The sequence below is a fragment of the Coregonus lavaretus genome (genome assembly GCF_964263955.1).
Source record: "Coregonus lavaretus genome assembly, chromosome: 11".
NCBI classification, from domain to species: domain Eukaryota; kingdom Metazoa; phylum Chordata; class Actinopteri; order Salmoniformes; family Salmonidae; genus Coregonus; species Coregonus lavaretus.
The window spans coordinates 3,793,272-3,806,163 of NC_139998.1; positions in this window are offsets into that span (position 1 = coordinate 3,793,272).

The following is a 12,892-nucleotide window of genomic DNA, read 5'->3' on the forward strand; positions in this document are numbered from 1 at the left end:
TGAGTTTTTAAACCCTAAAGCGCTGGTTGCCATTTATGAAGGTTAGTGAGGGCTCAATCAGTCTATATTCGCAGCTCAGAAATAGCCAGGCAAATATCAGCTGTAATATTCATCTTATTTGACAGTCAAAGCTTGAGGCCAAACATACTTTTACATCTCAGTCTTTCTATTATTGATGGTATGCTTACCGGGCTTATAACATCACACAACCATGTAGCATAGGTATGGCATAACCATGTTATTATTGATGACTCATCGTTTGTTATATTTCTTTGTAGAAGGTAGAAGGCTTGTGATGTGAGCGAAATGTGTACTGAGTATAGGGTTGAATGTCGTTTGTGTGCCACTAGATGGCAGAATGCCCTCGCCTGCTTACTTTGGCAGGGCTGCTCTACTGCTGTAGGAGTTGAACCGAGTCCTGCTGAACATGGACAGAAAGGATGCCTTATTATTCTCATTATTATTATAATAATATGCCATTTAGCAGAAGCTTTTATCCAAAGTGACTTACAGTCATGTGTGCATACATTTTTACGTATGGGTGGTCGCGGGGATCGAACCCACTACCCTGGCGTTACAAGCACCATGCTCTACCAATTGAGCTAAAGACGACCACATTATAGTATGGCATTGGTTGAAGCTCAATGGTTATGTGCATGCTTACACACACACACACACACACACACACACACACACAGTGTACGTTGTGAGCATGCACACACACAGACTGATAATGGTTGTGGATTGAATAATACAGTATGTTACTATGTACTGGTTTGCCTTGCTTTCTCGTTTGCCTAGCATTCTATAAATCAAATCAAATGTTATTTGACACATGATTCGTGAACAACAGGTGTAGACTAACAGTGAAATGCTCACTTACACCACAGTAAGTGAATGCGCTCCTCATTTTTGTATTCCTGACAGTGATTGTGAATCTGAGCTTGCCCTTGACGAAACCCAGCCAAACAGATGGTGCAAGAGCCTCCCTTTCAAATGTAATATGATTATGATTAATATAGGCTATGTGCTCGTTCGAGAGCTACTGGGATAGTGATACAGTGTGTTGGCCATGTGTAGCTAATGGGGATGAGGTGAGAGAATCAGAAATAGACTGGGAGGTGTGTGTGTGCATGTGTGTCTGTGTGTGTCTGTGTGTGTGTGTGTAAGAGTGAGAGAGAATGAGGGAGAGTAAATGTGTGGACTGATATGAGTGTGTGTTAGTCAGTCAAGCTGTGCCAGCCACAGAAATCAAATCCTATGAAATGGCTATTGGGGTTGGTTGGTCAGCAGTAAATCTGGTACCTTAGCGCTAACCTCCCTACCCCTATCTCAACACAGTCCCCTACGATTTTAGCCATGTTATGCCACGATTTTGCTGTCCCAGACAAATTGTCCACATCGTGGGCAAATACTTAGGTCGTAAACGATTTTCAGACGTCTTGGCTCGTTCAGTGTGACAGGGTCTGGGTCTGACGATTAAGTACCATTACGTGCTGTTGTAGGCGCCCACACATTTCTGGCGGTGTCACAAATGTTGAGCCTTTATCATGTAGTTTGGCTGGTGTTATGAGCCGATCCCGGTGACTGGCCAATAGGAACACGGCCGGCACTGAGTATGCACATAATAATATGATTATTGTGAATAGTCAGATTAGTATAATAGTTTGATTTAAACATGTAAATGCTTTGCTTATATTACACATCTGAAATCAGGCTACCTGATAAATGCACAAAATCGCCAATCAAAAGAAACTTTCTACAACAGCGACCATCTTATTTTTGGGAAGCCTATTTGATTCTGAGCTCGGACATATACAGTTTCTACCTGAAAAATATTTATAAGATGCATACTTTCAGTTTTTTCGGGAGGCTTGCGCAATGTGCTGCTGGTGCTGGCACATGAGCAGATCAAATACACTGCTGCAGTTGACATAGCCTACGCCGACTGACGTAGCCTCACAAGCCAATTGCAGAATGTGACGACAGAACTGAAGCAAATCGTACAATCTGGCCAGGTTGATAATTTGGTAACGTCGCACAGTGTGACATGTAATAATCGTAAAAGACTGAATCCGACGAAAAGTGTGGGAAGGCCTTACCATACCACACTTTTCCTGTGTCAAGTCTTTAGGAAAAGCTGTCGATTGGGAATACATTGGGAATGCCACAGGCAACGTTTCAGATTCCTCCAGAAGAAAGGTATCATGTGGTGTCATCAGTTCAAACACACATCAATTGACTCTACCTCATTCACACAAACACACACACACACACACAAACACACACACGCATACACACACTGAGAGGGAGAAGAGTGGTAATGTGTGTGTGTGTTTTTGGCTGACATTATAGCTGCATGGGCCAGGCTGACTCTCTCTTTGCGTTTGCTTGCTGTGCGTGACTGAGTGAGAGTCGAGCATCAGGAGCAGCCAGCTGTGTGTACCTCTACCAGGGACAAAGACCTGCATCTGGGGAGACGTTTCACTTCACCTCCAGATCAAACCCACAGCCACCTTCACCGACTGACAGCCCAACCGCACTGACTGACACAACAGGGCTCTTGAACCACATAGCTCCCCCCTCACTCTCTAAGTCTCTCTCTCTTTCTCCCTTTCTCTCTCTTTCCCCCTCTATCATTTTCTTTCCCTTCTCTCTCTAAATCTGTCCATCCATCCATCTTCCTTTCTCTCTCCCAGCCACCCCCCCCTCCTCCCTCCCTCTCTCCTACCTCTCTCCCTCCATCCCTGCTCCATCCCTCCTTTCCACTCTCTCCCTCCATCCCTGCTCCATCCCTCCTTTCCACTCTCTCCCTTAGCTCAATCTCACGGCCCTGGCTTCTCTTGTCTCTCTTTTCTTAGTGAACCTTTCTCTCATCCATTATTGAAGCTTGTTTTTTCCCCCTGAGTCTCAGAATAAAGAAGGAGAACGGATCTTTTGAATTTTTAATACCACGCATCAAATATGTATCCTCAGTCATTCTGTGACCGTACCAACTGGTAACCTTTTAGCAGGACACAACACTCGAAGTCCCAAGAAGATGTGAGGAGAAAGGGAGGGAAAGACCCAAACACCCTGACCTCATAGATGGAAGGAATGAAGAGAGGGGGAGGGTCGAGAGAGGGGGATGGGTGATAGACAAAGGAGGACAAGATAGATGGACGGAGAGAGCGGAGGGTGTAAATTGACAGATAGGGGGCAGGCTAATGGGTAAAAGGCATATTTTCAGTGTTATCATTGACCACCTCTGTCAGAGAGAAGGCTAGAGCAGAAACAGAAGAAGAAAAACAGAGTAATGACACCTTCATGAGAAGAACTTCATTCGAGATACGTTTTATGAATATCTTATGCTATCAATGCATGTATACCACCTTCAAATAAAGTGTGACCAAGAAAAATAGAAAAGGTAGAGTGAGAGGAAAGGGGTGAGGGAGCGGGATAGGTTGAAAGGTGAATGTTGATGGAAGAGGACACAGCCTGTTTTAGCTGTAGCTGAAGCGAAGGAAGGTGGATAATCATATTCACGGAGTACCTGGAATTATTTGAATTCCAAAGCTATCTGGCGTACATGCATTGTCTCCTCTCCTGGCTGGTGTGGGTTAGTTTGTTATGCGTCAGGCAAACCTGTTAGAACTCAGTATTCAGTCACACACAGCACCCACCGTCTGTTCTACACAACACACCCGGTGAACACACCTGCCACACACACACACACACATCCACGCACGCACACACACACACTAGCTATCTGCCTGCCTGCCACATACTGTATTCTGTCTGATTTTTTACATGGCATTGCATAAAAGGAGGGTAATGATGAGGCCCTGAGCTACTCATGCTGAAATAGTGTGTGTGTGTGTGTGTGCGTGCGTGTGTATGTGTGTGTGTCTGTGTGTGTGTACAGAGAGCATGAGAGAGAGAGTTTCTTCTTTTCTTCTTTTTACGACTTTAATAACTTATTTGTTTATATTTTTGATCAGGTGTATTGCAATATTTGGGGTCGGGTAGCTTACTTTCTAAATGTAATCCGTTACAGTTACTAGTTACCTGTCCAGAATGTTTATCAGTAACGTAACTTTCTGATTACCCAAACTCGGTAACGTAATCTGGTTACTTTCAGTTACTTTTAGATTATTTTCCCTTTAAGAGGCATTAGAAGAAGACAAAATTAATATTACCAATTGAAAGACATCTGTTGCAGGATAAATCAATGTTATAGTTTACATACCTGGCCATAAATGGATGTTGCATTTTACTTTATTGGTTATGTAGGCTTCTTCTTACCCATCGCTTTCTACTTCTGTAGCGGGTGATTTGGACGGAGTCAGGCACAGGAGGTGTAAATAATGACCATCATTATGTTTGGAGGAAAAAGGGGGAACTTGCAAGCCGAAGAACACCATCTCAACCGTGAAGCGCGGGGGTGGCAGCATCACGCTGTGGGGGTGCTTTGCTGCAGGAGGAATTGGTGCACTTCACAAAATAGATGGCATTATGAAGAAGGAAAATTATGTGGATAGATTGAAGCAACATCTCAAGACATCAGTCAGGAAGTTAAAGTTAAACCCAAGCATACTTCCGAAGTTTTGGCAAAATGGCTTAAGGACAACAAAGTCAAGGTATTGGAGTGGCCATCACAAAACCCTGACCTCAATCCTATAGAAAATGTGTGGGCAGAACTGAAAAAGCGTGTGCGAGCAAGGAGGCCTACAAACCTGACTCAGTTACACTAGCTCTGTCAGGAGGAATGGGCCAAAATTCACCCAACTTATTGTGGGAATTTTTAGTAGGATTAAATGTCAGGAATAGTGAAAAACTGAGTTCAAATGTATTTGGCTAAGGTGTATGTAAACTTCAGACGTCAACTGTACATGACTCCTGGGCGGCACAGCGTCTAACCGGAGGTTTATCGCGCAATCCCCTGCCCGATGGGGTGGTAATTTGATCGCCTGCGTTTTGGAAAACGCTTGCTCCAAATCGAGGTATTCAGGGGGAATGCGCACGGGGGAGGTATTGTCTAGACTTTCCACCGTGGTCGCACCAACGGAAACAGCTAGACACCTACATTGACACTCTCGCAACCATCCCGTGAGAGCCCTCTGTGGCCAGGAAAAGGTGGGGTGGTGTAGTGCTAGCCAGGGAAGATCCAACACAACAGGGAAATCAGGGGACTCAATGATGTGAAACGTGATTTGCTCATTATGGGTCTCCTGCGTAATCATAGTGACTGGTGCTGTAACCTCCCTAACAAAACCTGACCCTAATGGTCAATTGTCAAGTGCTTTGATGGGTAATGGAATAGACAGGGGAACCAAAGGAATACATAGACTAAGCTAAAGATCTGAACGAGTGTGGGTTTGCGATACCTGGGGTGACACGAGAATGCCCTGCCTGCCGCCTCCAGAACCAGAAGAACTCTAACGACATCGTAAAGCAGAATGTCCTCTCTTGCCACAAGAGTGACACTGGATCTGTCATCCTCCGTTCTCCTGGATCGCTGCACCACCCAGCTCCATCGGAACGTGATCTGGGTTGAAGGGGGCTGAAACGGGCAGGCCCCTTCCAGGACGTCCTCTCGAAGCCAGCAGGTTTTCCAACCAGATGGCGATGTCCACCAGTTGGTTGAAGGTCAACGTGGTATCCCGGCAAGCTAGCTCCCTTCGGACGTCCTCACGCAGGCTGCATCGGAAGTGGTCAATTAGGGCCCGCTCATTCCACCCGGACCCAGCCGCTAGAGTTCTAAACTCCAGGGTCAAGTCTTGCGCGGTCCTCGTCCCCTGCCTCAGAAGAACCAGACGCTTGCCCGCCTCTCTTCCTTCGGGGGGATGATCGAAGACTGCCCGAAAGAGGCGAGCGAACACATGGAAACAGTCACACACAAAGAGATGGGGCAGAGGGAATACTTATACAGGGACTGATGAGGGGATATGAACCAGGTGTGTGTAAAAAACAAGACAAAACAAATGGAATAATGAGAAGAGGAGCGGCAGTGGCTAGAATGCCGGTGACGACGAACGCCAAAGCCTGCCCGAACAAGTAGAGGAGGCAGCTTCGGAGGAAGTCGTGACAACTTCAATACAAATAATAATACAATTCTTTACATTAAAAACCAAAGTCTATCAGATTTCCAGTCTTTCCAATTAATTTAATACCCATTGGTCTTCAAGAATAGGAAATATGGAAATATTGTTTAGCCAAATTGTTTTACCTGAGCATAAGCCAAAAACTAAGGATGTACAGTGAGGGAAAAAAGTATTTGATCCCCTGCTGATTTTGTACGTTTGCCCACTGACGAAGAAATGATCAGTCTATAATTTTAATGGTAGCCTTCTTTGAACAGTGAGACACAGAATAACAACAACAAAAATCCAGAAAAACGCATGTAAAAATTTTTATAAATTGAATTGCATTTTAATGAGGGAAATAAGTATTTGACCCCTTCTCAATGAGAACGATTTCTGGCTCCCAGGTGTCTTTTATACAGGAAACGAGCTGAGATTAGGAGCACACTCTTAAAGGGAGTGCTCCTAATCTCAGTTTGTTACCTGTATAAAAGACACCTGTCCACAGAAGCAATCAATCAATCAGATTCCAAACTCTCCACCATGGCCAAGACCAAAGAGCTCTCCAAGGATGTCAGGGACAAGATTGTAGACCTACACAAGGCTGGAGTGGGCTACAAGACCATCGCCAAGCAGCTTGGTGAGAAGGTGACAACAGTTGGTGCGATTATTCACAAATGGAAGAAACACAAAAGAACTGTCAATCTCCCTCGGCCTGGGGCTCCATGCAAGATCTCACCTTGTGGCGTTGCAATGATCATGAGAACGATGAGGAATAATACCCAGAACTACACGGGAGGATCTTGTCAATGATCTCAAGGCAGCTGGGACCATAGTCACCAAGAAAACAATTGGTAACACACTAGGCCGTGAAGGACTGAAATCCTGCATCGCCCGCAAGGTCCCCCTGCTCAAGAAAGCACATATACATGCCCGTCTGAAGTTTGCCAATGAACAGCTGAATGATTTAGAGGAAAACTGGGTGAAAGTGTTGTGGTCAGATGAGACCAAAATCGAGTTCTTTGGCATCAACTCAACTCGCTGTTTTTGGAGGAGGAGGAATGCTGCCTATGACCCCAAGAACACCATCTCCACCGTCAAACATTGAGGTGGAAACATTATGCTTTGGGGGTGTTTTTCTGCTAAGGGGACAGGACAACTTCACCGCATCAAAGGGACGATGGACGGGGCCATATACCGTCAAATCTTGGGTGAGAACCTCCTTCCCTCAGCCAGGGCATTGAAAATGGGTCGTGGATGGGTATTCCAGCATGACAATGACCCAAAACACACGGCCAAGGCAACAAAGGAGTGGCTCAAGAAGAAGCACATTAAGGTCCTGGAGTGGCCTCGCCAGTCTCCAGACCTTAATCCCATAGAAAATCTGTGGAGGGAGCTGAAGGTTCGAGTTGCCAAATGTCAGCCTCGAAACCTTAATGACTTGGAGAAGATCTGCAAAGAGGAGTGGGACAAAATCCCTCATGAGATGTGTGCAAACCTGGTGGCCAACTACAAGAAACGTCTGACCTCTGTGATTACCAACAAGGGTTTTGCCACCAAGTTCTAAGTCATGTTTTGCAGAGGGGTCAAATACTTATTTCCCTCATTAAAATGCAAATCAATTTATAACATTTTTGACATGCGTTTTTCTGGATTTTTTTGTTGTTATTCTGTCTCTCACTGTTCAAATAAACCTACCATTAAAATTATAGACTGATCATTTCTTTGTCAGTGGGCAAACTTACAAAATCAGCAGGGGATCAAATACTTTTTTCCCTCACTGTATTAGCCTACTCTGTTGTTTATGATATTGTTGTCACAGAGGACAGATTGGGCTCATTTCTTCCAGATGAAAAATAAATGCTGCTCTCATGGAATGGCATGCTTTGAGCACTACTGAAAAGTCCAGCATAATAAAAGTCTCAATAATTTGCAGCTGTTTAAGTCTATCAAAAGGATGCGAATTTGAGCATGTATACGTTAGGCCTATGGATGTTTTTTTTTCTGCACGAATTTGATTGAGAAATAAAATACAAATTTTCGGTCTTCTTAAATTAAACTTGATTTTGACAGTATTTGGAGCACAATAGCCTACCATGGAGCAGTTTATAAGGGAGACACTCCATTTTCCATAGGCTGGGATCCGCACTATGCAACTGTTGCAAGAGCGCAATTTTCACTGTCTGTCTACTGGTGGCAAACATAATAACTGACAGGCAGCTTAAACTTCTTCAATTCATCCATTGTTGGGTTAAAATACACACATACATTTTTGAAGAACCATTCACGACAACTACAATCCGTAAGGCGCAAATAGCTAAATGAGACACCAGCAGTGTGATTCACATCCTGATATCCGTATCACCCATAAACTACACCACTGCTGTCGTCCTTACCTCCAAGCGTTTATTCAAGTTGGTTGTATAATCTTTGGATTCCGACAGCAGTTGCACCATAACTTGTAGCCTACAAAAGCCTATTTCTGCTCTTTCCCGCGACCCATCAAACACATTTGGTGTGTGATCATATTGGTCTCTGACTTGTGGTCAGACTCGCTCAGGCAGAACAAACTATTATGTTAGCACAGCTGAAAACTGTTGTACTGATTAAAGAAGCAATGAAACTGGCCTTCTTGACCCTAGTTGAGTATCTGGAGCAATTGTGGGTTCGATTACAGGCTCAAAATGGCCAGAAACAAAGAACTTTCTTCTGAAACTCGTCAGTCTATTCTTGTTCTGAAAAATGAAGGCTATTCCGTGCAAAAAATTGCCAAGAAACTGAAGATCTCATACAACGCTGTGTACTACTCCCTTCACAGAACAGCGCAAACTGGCTCTAACCAGAATAGAAAGAGGAGTGGGAGGCCCCGGTGCACAACTGAGCAAGAGGACAAATACATTAGAGTGTCTAGTTTGAGAAAAAGACGCCTCACAGGTCCTCAACTGGCAGCTTCATTAAATAGTACCCGCAAAACACCAGTCTCAACGACAACAGTGAAGAGGCGACTCCGGGATGTTGACCTTCTAGGCAGAGTTGCAAAGAAAAAGCCATATCTCAGACTGGCCAATAAAAAGAAAAGATTAAGATGGGCTGTGCTAACATAATTTCAAAAGGGTTTTCTAATGATCAATTAGCCTTTTAAAATGATAAACTTGGATTAGCAAACACAATGTGCCATTGGAACACAGGACTGATGGTTGCTGATAATGGGCCTCTGTACACCAATGTAGATATTCCAAAAAAAATCTGCCGTTTCCAGCTACAATTGCCATTCACAACATTAACAATGTCTGCACTGTATTTCTGATCAATTTGATGTTATTTTAATGGACAAGAAAATAGCTTTTCTTTTGAAAACAAGGACATTTCTAAGTGACCCCAATCTTTTGAACTGTAGCTTATGTGTCAGTATTTATGTATATTGATGTATTTATATATGTTTATTATTTTCATGTCATAGTCACTTTGCGTATTTATACAGTAGCAGGTGGACTTCCACTTATACAGGTAATCTATAGACATTTTGCCCTATTACGTCTCCCGTATTACGTATGTGGCTGGCAAAGAACATGAATATTATGTGGAATCGCTTGCATGATATGGTAGTATGTATATATATGGGTATATGATATTGTATTGTATTGCTGTGTATGATACAATACATCATGGTATGGGTGTGAAACCCAAGGGCATGCATTCTTAGTGTTGAGCTATGCATTCGGAAAGTATTCAGACCACATGACTTTTCCACATTTTGTTACGTTACAGCCTTATTCTAAAATCGATTAAATCGTTTTTTTCTCTCATCAATCTACGCATAATATCCCATAATGACAAAGCAAAGACAGGTTTTTAGAGATTTTTGCTAATTTATAAAAAAAACGGAAATATGATATTTACGTATGTATTCAGACCCTTTACTCAGTCCTTTGTTGAAGCACCTTTGGCAGCGATTACACACTCGAGTCGACTTGGGTATGACGCTACTGCTTGGCACACCTGTATTTGGGGAGTTTCTCCCATTCTTCTCAAGCTCTATCAGATTGGATGGGGAGATTTTTTTTGGTGGGGGATGGGGAGAGTTGCTGCACAGCTATTTTCAGGTCTCTCCAGTGATGTTCGATCGGGTTCAAGTCCGGGCTCTGGCTGGGCCACTCAAGGACATTCAGAGACTTGTCCCGAAGCCACTCCTGCATTGTCTTGGCTGTGTGCTTAGCGTCGTTGTCCTATTGGAAGGTGAACATTCGCCCCAGTATGATGTCCTGAGCACTCTGGGGCAGGTTTCATCAAGGATCTCTCTGTACTTTGCTCCATTCATCTTTGCCTCGATCCTGACTTGTCTCCCAGTCCCTGCCACTGAAAAACATCCCCACAGCATGATGCTGCCACCGCCATGCTTCACCGTAGGGATGGTGCCAGGTTTCCTCCAGACGTGGCATTCAGGCCAAAGAGGTCAATCTTGGTTTCATCAGACCAGGGAATCTTGTTTCTCATGGTCTGAGAGTCTTTCGGTGCCTTTTGGCAAACTGGAAGTGGGCTGTCATGAGGCTTTTACTGAGGAGTGGATTCCGTCTGGCCACTCTACCATAAAGGCCTGATTGGTGGAGTGCTTCAGAGATGGTTCTAGAGCTCTGTCCGAGTGACCATCAGGTTCTTTGTCGCCTCCCTGACCAAGGCCCTTCTCCCCTGATTGCTCAGTTTGGCCAGGCGGCCAGCTCTAGGAAGAGTCTTGGTGGTTCCAAACTACTTCCATTTAAGAATGATGGAGGCCACTGTGTTCTTGGGGACCTTCAATGCTGCAGAAATGTTTTGGTACCCTTCCCCAGATCTGTGCCTCAACAAAATCCTGTCTCGGAGCTCTACGGACAATTCTTTCGACCTCATGGCTTGGGTTTTGCTCTGACATGCACTGTGAACTGTAGGAGCTTATATACAGTGGCTTGAGAAAGTATTCACCCCCCTTGGCATTTTTCCTATTTTGTTGCCTTACAACCTGGAATTAAAATGGATTTTTTTGGGGTTTGTATAATTTGATTTACACAACATGCCTACCACTTTGAAAATGCAAAATATTTTTTATTGTGAAAGAAACAAGAAATAAGACAAGAAAACTGAACACTTGAGCATGCATAACTATTCACCCCCCAAAGTCAATAGTTTGTAGAGCCACCTTTTGCAGCAATTACAGCTGCAAGTCTCTTGGGGTATGTCTCCATATGCTTGGCACATCTAGTCACTGGGAAATATATGTATATTTTTTTCTTTTGGTATTTTACCCCCTTTTTGTCCCCAATTTCGTGGTATCCAATTGGTAGTTACAGTCTTGTCCCATCGCTGCAACTCCCGTACGGACACAGGAGAGGCGAAGGTCGAAAGTCGGGCATCCTCCAAAACAGAACCTAACCGAGCCGCTTAACCTGGAAGCTAGCCGTACCAATGTGCCGGAGGAAACACTGTACACTTGGCGACCGAGTCAGCGTGCACTGCCCACCACAGGAGTCGCTAGTGCGCGATGGAACAAGAACATCCCTGCCGGCCAAACCCTACCATACCCTGGACGGCGCTGGGCCAATTGTGTGCCGCCACATGGGTCTCCCGGTCGCGGCCGGCTGCGACAGAGCCTGGAATCGAACCAGGATCTCTAGTGGCGACGCAGTTTCTTAGACCACTGCGCCACTCGGGAGGCCCTAGCCACTGGGATTTTTTCCCATTCTTCAAGGCAAAACTGCTGCAGCTCCATCAAGTTGGATGGGTTCCGCTGGTGTACAGCAATCGTTAAGTCATACCACAGATTCTCAATTGGATTGAGGTCTGGGCTTTGACTAGGCCCTTCCAAGACATTTAAATGTTTCCCCTTAAACCACTCAAGTGTTGCTTTAGCAGTATGCTTAGGGTCATTGTCCTGCTGGAAGGTGAACCTCCGTCCCAGTCTCAAATTTCTGGAAGACTGAAACAGGTTTCCCTCAAGAATTTCCCTCTATTCAGCGCCTTCCATCATTCCTTCAATTCTGACCAGTTCCCAGTTCCTGCCAATGAAAAACATCCCCACAGCACGATGCTGCCACCACCATGCTTCACTATGGGGATGGTGTTCTCGGGGTGACGAGAGCTGTTGGGTTTGCGCCAGACATAGCGTTTTCTTTGATGGCCAAAAAGCTCAATTTTAGTCTTATCTGACCAGAGTACCTTCTTCCATATGTTTGGGGAGTCTCCTACGTGTTTGCTTATTTTTTTCTTTAAGCAATGTCTTTTTTCTGGCAACTCTTCCGTAAAGCCCAGCTCTGTGGAGTGTACGGCTTAAAGTGGTCCTATGGACAGATACTCCAATCTCCGCTGTGGAGCTTTGCAGCTCCTTCAGGGTTATCTTTGGTCTCTTTGTTGCCTCTCTGATTAATGCCCTCCTTGCCTGGTCCGTGAGTTTTGGTGGGCGGCCCTCTCTTGGCTGGTTTGTTGTGGTGCCATATTCTTTCAATTTTTTTATAATGGATTTAATGGATGTTCAATGTTTCGGATATGTTTTTTTAACCCAACCTTGATCTATACTTCTCCACAACTTTGTCCCTGACCTGTTTGGAGAGCTCCTTGGTCTTCATGGTGCCGCTTTCTTGGTGGTGTCCCTTGCTTAGTGGCGTTGCAGACTCTGGGGCCTTTCAGAACAGGTGTATATATACTGAGATCATGTGACAGATCATGTGACACTTAGATTGCACACAGGTGGACTTTATTTAACTAATTATGTGACTTCTGAAGGTAATTGGTTGCACCAAATCTGATTTAGGGGCTTTATAACAAAGGGGGCGAATACATATGCACGCACAACTTTTCCGTTA